The sequence below is a fragment of the Carettochelys insculpta genome, chromosome 7, assembly GCF_033958435.1.
Source record: "Carettochelys insculpta isolate YL-2023 chromosome 7, ASM3395843v1, whole genome shotgun sequence".
Classification (NCBI taxonomy): domain Eukaryota; kingdom Metazoa; phylum Chordata; order Testudines; family Carettochelyidae; genus Carettochelys; species Carettochelys insculpta.
In genome coordinates, this window is record NC_134143.1 from 19,039,033 (window position 1) to 19,051,883 (window position 12,851).

Below are 12,851 nucleotides of genomic sequence, written 5' to 3' on the forward strand. Positions count from 1 at the left end.
TTTCAAGAAATAGAACTTGGAGCCATAGTGGATAAGTCTCAAAAAAATGCTCAATATGCAACAGCAAGCCACAAAAGCTAACAGTGTTAGGAAGTAGTAGGAAAGGAATAGATAATAAGACACAAAGTATCATAATGTCACTTTATACATCTGTGGTACCAATATGTTGAATATTACATGAAGTACTAGTCACCCTATTCTAAAAAAAGATACATTAGAACTGGAAAGAAGTATGGAGAGGAGACCCAGAGTGATTTGGGATATGGAACAGTTTTCATATCAGGCGAGATTAAAAGACTGGCATTGTTCACTTGGGAAAAGATGTACCTGAGAGGAGATGTGATAGAAGTCTATAAATTCATGAATGGTATGGCAAAAGTGAATGTGTTATTTACTATTTTACATAGTATAAGAACCAGGGGTCACCTAATAACATTTAAAGATGGCATATTTAAAATTTATATAAGGTAGTGCTTCTTCACATAGCTCACAATCAACCTATGGAACTCATTGCCAGAGGGTGTTTTAAAGGCCAAAATTAAAAATTGTTTCAAAAATAATTAGATATGTTTAGGGAGGATGTGTCAAGATGGTCAGGGATACAACCCTGTATTCTGGGTGACCCTACTGGTTGAAGCTGGGAATGGACAATATGGGATGAAGTGCTTCATAAATTGTCCTGTGGCTTTCATTCCCTCTGAGACATCTGGTAACACCCATTGCCAAAAGACAAGAGACCCGGTTAGAATGGTCAGTATGGCCATTCTTATGTTCTCTCTCATGGCTGCTTCCACGGTTTGGCAAAGTGCTCATTGCTGGATGTAAAGTTGTTATGGGGAAATGGATAAGAAAGATCATGTGTTTGAGGTAGGTATCTGCGTGTTGTCCATTGTCTTGTAAATGTCTCAGGCAGGCTGTTCTGCAGTCTCTGGGCACATTGGTGTTTGAGAATGTAACATCCATGGTTATGAGCATGGGGTTTTGAGGGATATATAAGAGTGCCATGGCCAGTTGTGATGAGCCTGCTGTATGCCCTTGTTTGTGTGTCTTAGGATGCATGCAGAAGGTTTCTAGAGTGGTTCTAAGATAGTAAAGGAAACACAAAAATAGGACTGATTGTTGTTTTACTAAGATGTTGAATTATAATGAAAACATCCCAGTTATGGGGTCACTATTCTCCCTTTAAATCTCTGGGGTGGGGAAGCAGATCTGCAGATTGACTTCAATGGAACAAATAATTTTACACTGGCCGGTACATAAGGAAACTGCTATAAATGTTGTCTTTGTCTTCCCCTTTCCCAACACAGGTTTTAATATGCTTTATTTGTATTGCAATGATAACTTTAAATCCCCAGTAAAATATCAGGGACAACTAATGGTGGCATACAGGCCAACAATGGGAAGATACTCCTGGCCTAAAAAGACCTTGCAGCTTAGCTTTATGAAAAGATGCAATAAGTGGCTAAGCTAGACATTTTTGGGTGAAGAAGGATAAGGTGACAATAAAACTTAAGTACATTTTCATAGCAGGTGCTACCTAGAAGATTTATTTAGGCCAGATAGTTGACCAATTACCTTCAAAACTCAATTAAGATTGGTCAAATTAGTAAATCTTTCACATAGACCATAGGCGGATAACCATCTAGCTGCAATCTTTCCAGAACTTTCCCCACACTGCCACTCTTCATGAACTATCAAATACTTTTGTATTTCACTTCTTCAAGAGGCCGCTCTTGGAGCCTGTAAATCGACGTTTTTCTCTGTCCGTTTTATATCCCATGTGACCACTGAAGGTTTAATAACCCATTGGATTTGTAGGACTCCAGAACTACTATTACCACTACTATTATTATTATTATTATTAGAGTATCTAAGCTTTTATTGCTCATGACGTAAGAAGCTGAAATGCCCATCAGCCATGTCAAGCATTCATTGGTGAATGATAACTGACTTCTGTGGCAAAGAAAGCTGTTACAAGTAGGTTCCTGTGATGGCTATGGGACAACTGGCACAACATCCAGCAGAGTCTCTGCGTTAGCAAAAAAAACACTGCTACATTCTTGGACAACATGTTTCCCTTGAGCTGCTGCTGACCACCCACTTCCTTTCCTCACCTGCCAGGAATGATTTGAGTGGTTTATTATCCTTTTGATCTTTGGCCAGCCCTCTAAAATGTGCCTGATACTCTGGCTAGAACCAGATAGGCAACCACTGTCCAGTTAATAGCCCAACTATTGTTCCCTTCGGTGTCCTTTGAAGTCTTTCTCCCAGAGTCTAACCCTCTAGGAATTATTTCATTTCCTGCTTTCAGTCCCTAATAGCCTCTGCTAATGTGAGCAGAGAGACTAGTATCAAGCAGGTAGACTGAGGAACACAAAATTCATTAAAAATAGTCTCAATCCCTCAGCTGTTCTCCACCATTCCTTTGTGCTTGTCCTCCGCAGCCAGGTAAGCTGGGCATTCCAAATGACCAAACCAATAATAGGCAAATGGATGCCAAGCCAACACCATATTCATGTGTACTACAACTTTGCTCAAGCCTCCCAGATTCCCCCCTTTTTTAAAAGCGTGCTGTTTTTCTTTACACTTGAGAGGCACAAAGAGGTGAATAGCATGGGGAATTTGAATTATAAAGAAGCTTCTAAGCTTTAAAGAGGAAAGGTTCAGCTTTTTCACCCAATTAGACTGTCCAAATGATGAGATCATTGTTACTTCAAAGGGTCATTCAAACATAACTTCCTAAAGAGGTGGCATAAAATTATTTTTATGGAGTTGGGTAACATATGTTCCTGTCATGTTCTTTGAGGCTAAATACGGCCTGAGATCATTACATTGTTGCTCTTCTTGTCTTTTAGGACAACTTCTAAAAGCTGATCTGTGAGGATATAGACCAGTAAGTACCTCACACTGAAAAATATCCTGACAATTTACTCACTTTGAGTGATGCCTTGTTCTGAACATATCGCCGCTGAAATCCATGGGCTCTTTGGAGAGTAAGGTACTACTCAATATGAATAAGGCAATGAAAATCTGTCCCATTTGTGTGCCAAGTTTTGCCTTCAGTTGTGCGTTATCCACCTTAAGTGTCTGAAATGAAAATTGTCCCTCTGCATCATAGAAAAAACTTGCATAAATGTTTTCAAGGGTAGCTCCTACACAGTAATTTTAGGTTTAAAATGTGACATTGCCAAACTCAGTGTATATACATGGCTTTTGATTTTAATCAATGATTCTGTCACTTTGTTTAAACATCTGTAAATAGATAAAGTGCTGTTTTAGGTTTGAATCCAGACCAATTTTGAAATGGCAACATGATAGTGATACTTATAACTAATTTAGTGCTTTGAATTTTGCAAACATTAACAAATTAATTCTCACAACACTCTGAATAGTCAAATTAAGTATCATTTTACATATAGGGAAAGCAAGGAAAAAAGAGTGACCCCAGGGCTACCCAGTAAGTCAGTGATGGAGCTGGCTTGATTGCTCAGAAATCCTTGGTTTCCAGTCTGTTGTTCCTGTGAATTGGCTAGTAAAATAAAATAATTGGATTAATAGTCAAAAAAATTAACATTTCTTCACCAGGGCCATATGTGAAATGAGCTGATGGTATCAGTCCTTTTCTCATTGGATTGTTATCTACATGACAAAGACCAGCAGCACAGTTTGGTCTGAACTGACACTTCTGCTATCATTGTCAGTTCCTTCCTGAAAAAGCATGAAGTTTAATTAGTGGAGCTGATGAGGATGTTTGCACTCTGCCTCTACTGTTATCACCCTGGAACTTTTGAAGAGCATTAAATACATTCTTAAACATTATTTCTGATGACATGATTGCTACCCTCATATGCTCTATAACAGATTTTTATTTTTAACATATAAGTTTAGTTCTGCCGGCTTCCTCTGACACCTGTCCTGTCTGATGACCTTGTAAGAAAGAATACTGTCCTTATACCACTTACTTTGTGCCTATCTCCCCTTTTCAACATGATTACTAAGGTCATGGTGCTATTCATCATGAGGTTATAACCGTTGAAGTTGACCCTCAAAATTGGTGAAAACTGTAAAGAATATATGTTTTTTTTCAATTTTAGCAAATAATTGTGGGAAATGTTAAGGGGAAATGTACCTAATTTAAGGTCAAATCCTAGGTGCTGCAGACTGGGTAGTGCAAAGCTTTCTGAAGATGCACTGTTTGCCCTGTATTTTTATTGTGCTCTATCCTGTACTAGCTAAAGCATCCATGCAAGCAAGCTATCCCGCTGCATAGGAAAGATTGAAAACATGGCAAAAGACTGCCTTGGCTTAAGCAGGAGATCTTGCATGATCTCAAACCAAAAAAGGAATCGTATAAGAAATGGAAACTAGGACAAATTACAAAGGATGAATATAGGCAAACAACATGAGCGTGCAGGAGCAAGATTAGAAAGGCTAAGGCACAAAGTGAGCTCAAGCTAGCTACAAGCATAAAGGGAAACAAGAAGACTTTTTACAAATACATTGGTAACAAGAGGAAGACCAAGGAGAGGGTAGGGCCGTTGGTCAGTGAGGAGGGAGAAACAGTAACAGGGAATTTGGAAATGGCAGAGATGTTTAATGATTTCTTTGTTTTGGTCTTCACTGAGAAATCTGAAGGAATGCCTGACATAGAGAATGCTGGTGACAAAGGGGTAGGTTTAGAAGTTGAAATAAGAAAAGAACAAATTAAAATTTACTTAGAAAAATTAGATGCCTGCAAATCACCAGGGCCTGATGAAATGCATCCTAAAATCCTCAAGGAGCTGATAAAAGAGGTATCTGAGCCTTTAGCAATCATTTTTGGAAAATCATGGGAGATGGAAGAGATTCCAGAAGACTGGAAACGGGCAAATATAGTACCCATTTATAAAAAGGGGAACAAGAATAACCCGGGAAATTACAGGCCAGTCAGCTTAACTTCTGTGCCAGGAAAGATAATGGAGCAGGTCATTAAAGAAATCATCTGCAAGCAGTTGGAAGGTGGTAAGGTGATAGGGAACAGCCAGCATGGTTTTGTTAAAAACAGATCATGTCAAACCAATCTAATAGCTTTCTGTGATAGAATAACGAGCCTTGTGGATAAGGGACAAGCGGTGGATGTGATATACCTAGACTTCAGTAAAGCATTTGACATGGTCTCACATAATATACCTACCAATAAACTACTCAAATACAACTTAGATGGGGCTACTATAAGGTGGGTGAACAACTGGCTGGATAACTGTACCCAGAGAGTAGTTATTAATGGCTTTCAATCCTGCTGCAAAAGTATAACTAGTGGGGTTCCACAGGGGTCTGTTTTAGGACCAGTTCTGTTCAATATCTTCATTAACAATTTAGATATTGACATAGAAAGTACACTTATTAAGTTTGCAGATGATACCAAGCTGGGAGGGGTTGCAACTTCTCTGGAGGATAGGGTCATAATTCAAAAGGATCTGGATAAACTGGAGAAATGGGCTGAGGTAAACAGGATGAAGTTTAATAAGGACAAATGCAAAGTGCTCCACTTAGGAAGGAACAATCAGTGTCACATATACAGAATGGGAAAGGGCTGCCTAGGAATGAGTACAGCAGAAACGGATCTAGGGCTTATAGTGGACCACAAGTTAAATATGAGTCAACAGTGTGATGCTGTTGCAAAAAAAGCAGACATGATTCTAGGATGCATAAACAGGTGTGTTGTGAACAAGACATGAGAAATCATTCTCCCACTCTACTCTGCGCTGGTTAGGCCTCATCTGGAGTATTGTGTCCAGTTCTGGGCACCGCAGTTCAGGAAGGATGTGGAGAAATTGGAGAGGGTCCAGAGGAGAGCAACGAGAATGATCAAAGGTCTAGAGAACATGACCTATGAAGAAAGGCTGAAAGAATTGGGCTTGTTTAGTTTGGAAAAGAGAAGATTGAGGGGGGACGTGATAGCAGTTTTCAGGTATTTAAAAGGGTGTCATAAGGCAGAGGGAGGGAACTTGTTCTTCCTTGCCTCTGAGGATAGAACAAGAGGCAATGGACTTAAATTGCGGCAGGGGAGGTTCAAGTTGGACATTAGGAAAAAGTTCCTAACTGTCAGGGTGATCAAACACTGGAACGAATTGCCAAGGGAGGTGGTAGAATCTCCATCACTGGAGATATTTAAGAAGAGGTTAGTTAGATGGCTTTCAGGGATGGTCTAGAAAGTGCTTGGTCCTGCCGTGGGGGCAGGGGGCTGGACTCGATGGCCTCTCGAGGTCCCTTCCAGTTCTACTATTCTATGATTCTATGTACCATGAAGGCTCCCTCACTGTGAGCACATTTAGAACCTGATCCTGCTCCAACTGAAGTTCCTGCAGAGTATTTCATTAACTTTGTTGGCAGTTTGGGTTGGTTATCCTGATGCCTCACTGACTGCCCAATGCCCTTTTTCCGTAGTAATGCTGCGGCACACACGTGTTTTGAGTAATTTCCTGGAGCAACTGAGCATGAAAAGTTTTCTTCACAGTTCATGCTGAATTCCCCAACCTATTGACAATATAGGGATCTCTAGACTAATGCCTCTGAAACAGAGCTGTAGTGCAGAGCAAAAATTTGCAACCCACTTGCATAAAAATAGCAATTGGTGCCATGGATGCCTGGATAGGGGAGGTCACATACCCACTACAAACATACCTTCCAGCATGGCATTCTTTGAGATTTCTGTCATTTTTGAAGGACCTGCAACATCAATAACTTCGTAAGCTCCACCAAGGAGACCAAGCTCCTGTGTGCTCTACAGCAATGATCTTTCAAGCCCTTTCACAGCTATGCAACTTGCTCCCATGTAGCAGGTGCCCTGTTTTTTGCACAAGACCCAGACCTCCTCAGAAATTTCTGGCCTCCTGCTAAACGTGTTTTGTCAGCAGCACAGCACTCATGTATCCCTTAAAAAAGGGACCCATGGTTTTGCCGATAGTGTGTAACTTGTTTTCTTTTAGACAATTTTATGCTTTAAAATTCTGGTTTAGCTTATAACTGCATGGCCAAATCTGCTCAACATTTTAGTAAATTTGTGTGAAATTTTCCCTCATATTCAATGAAGTTCCTCAGATCATTCACAGTTCACCAACTTGAGCTTTAAGACTTCTTCACTTTTCAAACCTATGTTACAGAGCTGCAAGACATGCAAATGACAGTGTATGTAAAACACCACCCATTTAACTGATTCACCTATACTTATACTAATTATTTATGCCATAATTCAAAGAAGGCTACAATATGCAACCAGCAGGACTGGAACAAAACAAAACAAAACTAACAAAGCAAACAAAAAAGCAGTCATGTGGCACTTTGAAGATTAACATAATTTACTAGGTGATGATCTGTCATGTGGCAGACCCAATTCTTCAGAACTGGAAAGAGTAGAACAGATGATACTTAAATCTAGATTCAGATTTCCCTTCATCAGACCTAAAATGGGTCTGTGCATTCTCAAAGTGTATTTGTTGTGTATTCAGGCTTTGTCATTGTATAATATCCTATACTAGGTCATTTGTGTAGTAGCAAAGGACAGAAGGCACTTACTTGTTCTCAGTATTCAACATAAAGCACCATACAGCAGTTACTACAGGGAGGGGAGATTAGAGAAATAAATTATTCTATAGAGTAAAGGAGTGGGACAGCCACAATTTGTTAGAGTCTTGGAAGTTTAGGAAGAAAGCCTTGCTCTGGAAAACAAGCTTCCTGGAAAAACTGTAAAGTGATTCGTAATGCTAAATAATTTAACATGTCTTGGCTCCAGATGAATGGGTTTTTTTCATAGACTTCCTCACCTTCAAAGCGTCTCAATGCTTGGAAACTTTTAAATATTGGCTTGGGGCCCAATCCAAAACAGATTGCAGTCAACAGAATGACTTACTCCCATTGATTGTGCTGTGCTTTGGATGTGTCCTTCTGGAGTAAAATTTTCAAAACTTGTTTCATCCCTCCTCTTACCTCCAAGGAGGGGATCTGCACTTCTGACAGAGCATGGGATGCATTAAGCTTTGGTAGTGGTAGTGAATGCTTTTTCCGTAAGGGCCATTTTACTAGCTGTAGTACACACCAAGGGAATAATTAAAAGTATTCACTATTAAATCCCATTCTGAAATCGTTCCCAAGTTTTTCTGTGTTGGCCGATCTTGAACCACCCAAATCAGTATCATGCATTTCTTTCTCTTTCATATTGTAGGACAAAGGCTTTAGTCCTTATCAAGACACAATTCCCATTTGAGAGAACCAAGAATGGTTATTGTATGGAAGCATATGAGTGAGCTCAGAGATGTCACTGAGAATTCTGTTTGAATAAAAATTTATCCAGGTCACAAGATTTGGCCCATACAGTGCTACATCCCATCAAATGATGTATTTTGTTTTACTTTTTTTTTATCAGAGCAGCTTTTTATAATTGTTAATATATGGTACTTTTAGTTTGCTTGTTTGTTTGTTTTTGCTAACATTATGATGTATTGCAATTACTTATTATGAAGTTTTCCAGAATAGACATTTGAATAGTATATGTGCATTGGTATGACTTCAGTTGTAATTAGAAATATTTAGTGCCAGCTCTGGCATTTACAAATAGACCTTGAATGAATTGAAATAAATGATGGCAAGCTGGTTATCTAAGGACACTCAGTATATTCACATGCTGTAAAAGGCTGGGTATATTTTTACCCCCTTGTCAGTTTGGCCCTAGGACTGTTTATTCAGTGTTTATTTCATAGAGTGAGAGAGCAGATATCCCTCCAGCCTCTGAAATGATCTGTCATTCATTTCACACCTGTACTAAACTGACATAACCCTAACAGGCAGTGTGCTAACATCACAAATTGCCACCAAACTAGTTAACTCAGCCATGGAATTCTCACTCAAATTCTACACACAATGCTCACCACCTGCTGCCAGGGAGCCTGTCAATACAGTGCAAGGTTGCAATACTACACAAGCTATGATTTACAGTATTCCACAGCACACACTGCAAGTTGCATTGAACAAACCAAGTTGGCAAAGCTTTGTTTATCTGCTATAGCCCAAGTCCAGTCTAAGCAGCCAGGATGGAGAGAAAAGTAGCAGTTGAGATCAATGAGAAATGGGATCAGTGGGCAACTAAGACTAAATGTCAAACATTGAAAGGAATAGAATTATTCATGGACATTTGAATGTGGGGGATAAGTAGCATCTAAGAATGGAGAGATCGATTGAAGTTATGAGGGATGCATTAACTGTAGCTAGGAATGAGCCATTAGGGAGCCACGTATATTAGTTGAGGTGAAGAGGAAAGTGGTGGCTAAGTGCAGCAAAGGAAGAGGAATATGGAGGAACCACTAGGCGAGGGGAAACCGACCATAAAATGTAATGTTCTTCTTATTGACAGTCCCAGTTGCAATTTCAATGCTTCTTGTTTGGGAAAATAGCTTTTGTTTACAGTAGCACACTGTCCACACTGTCTGAATCCTGTATGGCAAAAAAGTAGTGTAGCAACTGACATATGTTTTCCAGAGATTTTCATGCTGTCACATAATGATAGAAACATAAGATGAAAACCTCTGGAATTCTTGCTGCTCACATCATCCCTTACCCTTGATGGCATTTATGTACTAAAAATAATTTCAGTTGTATTTGAAGAATTGGGTCAAAAGTGGAAATACAAATCTGAACCTTGTCTAATTTATGTTTTTGTTGGGTCTGACTCCTTGCACGTGACATTAGCACTGTCTGCTTCTGGGTTTGGGTTTGCTACTAGAAGGGGGTTGTATGGGAATCTATGAATCTGTTTTCCAATCTGGGGTAAGATATGTCTCTGTGTTTTTAGTTGATTATACAGTATAACTCTGGGCATCATTATAGCACCTAACATAAAAGCCCCTTTACAATCACAAGACAGAAGACAACAGACAACCAAAATGACTGGGAGGAGGGGGAGGATGGGATTAGATGGGGACTGGGGGAGCCTGGCTCAGGGGAGGGGAGGGGGATGGTCTAAGAGTGGGAGGCTGGCGGTGCCTAGCTTTGGGGGAGGAGAGGGGCTCAGGCAGCTGGCCCCAACAGTGTGGGGCTTGTGCAGCTGGCTGCGGCTTTGGCGAGTGGGTGGCTGGCCCCAACAGTGTGGGCCTCGGGCGGCTGACCTGCGGCTGAGATGGATCGTTCGATTGGCCAGTGGGCAAGTCGGCCCCAGCAGCTGATGGGCAGGTGGGCAGCTCTGGCAGCTTAGGGCTCAGATTGGTGAGCAGCTGGTGCAGGCAGCTCTGGCACAGGGCTCAGGCAGCTGGCAATCTGGGGCTGCACCAGGCATCCATAAGGTGGGGGCTGTGCCATTAGCCTGGCTGGTCCATAGTGGTCCTCCGGCTAGGGCAGGGCCCGCACAGTGTCCAGCACCACGGCCAGGGCTGAGGCTGTTCTCTGCAGGGCCCAGGCCGCACCTGCAGCTCTGGGGCCATATCAACAGCCCATTTGGGCTGAAACTGGCACCCATGGGGCCAGGACCACATCCAGCATGGGGCTAAAACCAGCCTTTGCAGCCTGTGGCTGGGCTGGTGTCAGTCCAGTAGGGGTCAAGGTCCAACAGGAGGTAAGGGGGCCCCAGGGTTGGGGGGGCAGGTCACTATGGCTCCAGCGTTTGGCATGCAGCTTGGGATGGGGTGGCACATCTCCATTGAGTCAGCTGTCCACTATCTTGCAGACAACATTTCTGGCAATCCCTTTCATAAATTAGTAAACAATCCATTCAATGTTGATGTTGATACATTTGATACATTTGTCGATACATTGCCAGACATATTGCAAGAACAAGCATTTGAAATAAATATGATTCAAATGTAAAAGATCATTTCAAAAACTCAAGCTTGGAGGAATTTTGGATAAAATGTTTCCCAACGTACTTGAAAATTGAAGAAGCGCAACGTATTATTCTTCCATTTTTGTCAACGTGCCTCTGTGAAAAAAGCTTTTCAAGTTTAATCTCATTAAAAACGAAACAAAGAAATCAACTGGATGTCAAAAACTATTTGTGTTGTGCCCCCTCATTTTTCAAATCTAGAATTCCCCAAGTTGTGAAGAAAATGCAGCATCATCCTTCACATTAAATTCATTTTGTTTCTGCTGTTTTTGATGTAACATGTTTATTAAATTTTGGTGCTAGAAAAACTATTTGCACTTATTTTAATTTTAAATAACATTTTTATATCAAGTTTTTGTGTTTACTATAAATTACAAATTGATTTTTTTTGTTAAAAGGGTGTTGAATGATGGTAAAGAAGAGGCTTGGGGACATGAGGGTCTCTCAAAAATTAAAAGCGGGGGGGTGGGACACCGAAAAGTTTGGGAACCACTGCTCTAGCATCCTCTAGGGAGAGAGCGAGAGGGCAGGTTTGGGAGTGAAAGTCAGGAAGACTGTGGTACAAGCACATAGGTTAAAGTATGAGGAAAGAGGGTATATAAAAAGTTTTTGAATGTCCTGCAGTAAACATGTCTTGTAGTAAACCTTTCATTACAAATCATTTTGCACTGTGCTGAAAACAGGGGTTAGAAAAAGCATTTGATGTTATTTATTAAGGACTGTCTTGTAGTCACATGCATTGTGGCCCCTGAATTAGTAAATTGGGGGAAAAATAGCTCCTCTTGCTCGTTTTGGTTGCCAATCCCTGATCTGGGCTCAGGCAGATGTCATCCTCTGCCTGCTTGGGTAAGATGTATGTACATAGGAGATCCCTGATATCCCTTGCCTGCTAGGAACCAGAACTAGTGTGAATGCAAGTGGGATCTGGCTGCCTTATATCCTCATCATGAATGCTGCCTGTAAAAGGTTAAACTGAAGAGAGTGGGCTCTCTGTTGGCAAGCAGTCCAGTGAGCCAACGAGAAGAGAGGGGGCACTTTTTAATTGAAGAAGCTACCTACTGAGTAGTCTTTATTTTGTGTGGTCAGAGCGGAGAGAGACAGATATTTAAATCTGAGCGAATTTAAGTAATTCAGTAAATATCCAGGCCACAAGGAGATCTGGGAATACAGATATGTAAGTAGAAAAGATATCTTTAGTCAGATGCAATCAGATTATTTTTTTTTTTATTTTGTGTTTGGTTTGGGACTTCTTAGGCTGGCTGAGGTGCATCTCTATACACTGAACTAATAAACTGAACGCCAGGGAAGTGTTTCTCTCTGCTTTAACCTACCTTACTTTAGTTGCTGTAACACCTAAAACCAAGTATGCGTTATCACATAAATATCACATAAATATTTCATTTTGTTAACAAATCATCTTTTTTAAAGGAATGAATTGATTCCTGTGTCCTAGAGAAAGGTCTGCTTATATGCATTGCTAAGCCTGAGAAGTCAGCTATCAGATTGCAGCTGAATTTATTTCACTTTGTTTTCAAGCTCTATGGCTGTGTTAATAGCTTGGGACCCCACAGGGAGATATCCCAAGTATGTCTTCCTGTGTTCTAAAGAGAGGTTTTTCTCAATTGGGTAGTGGCAGCTACCTCCCAGGGTCAGGAATCCGTGACCTTGGGAAGCTTTTAAGCAGAAGCCTATAGAGGTAAATTATTTTAAGGTCTCTTGCAGATTGCCACTTTCTGCGCTGGGCGTGTCAGAGTGCAGATTAGCCTTGACAATCTTAATTCTAAACAGTATGGAAACAGTCTCATTTACTCTCATGGATGTTTGGCAAAACCAACAAGCTGCACCTGCTTACGTTGTAATTGTATTCCTTTTTTCCAAGGTCTCTGACACTGGGGTATGTATTCAAGATTCCAGATAGAGACAGGTATGTGAAATCCCCCAAATACCATTGGGATCAGACACCACAAAGTATCCTATCATTTCTGAGAAGTTAAATCCTTTCTTC

At 40.8% G+C, this 12,851-nt stretch overlaps 1 protein-coding gene across 11 annotated transcripts in view; it reads left to right on the plus strand.

Annotated features, from left to right (window-relative positions):
- The window catches only part of NRG3 (neuregulin 3), a 1,029,780-nt gene that overhangs the window by 206,233 nt on the left and 810,696 nt on the right, over window positions 1-12,851 (plus strand). For 8 of the 11 annotated variants that reach the window (XM_075000083.1, XM_075000085.1, XM_075000084.1 and 5 more), the window contains 2 exons: window positions 2,856-2,893; window positions 12,726-12,770. The gene's annotated coding sequence lies outside the window, so the exon portion shown is untranslated. Of the gene's footprint in view, window positions 1-2,855; window positions 2,999-12,725; window positions 12,771-12,851 lie in introns of all 11 variants that reach the window. The other 3 variants (XM_075000092.1, XM_075000093.1, XM_075000094.1) reach the window with 3 other exon arrangements.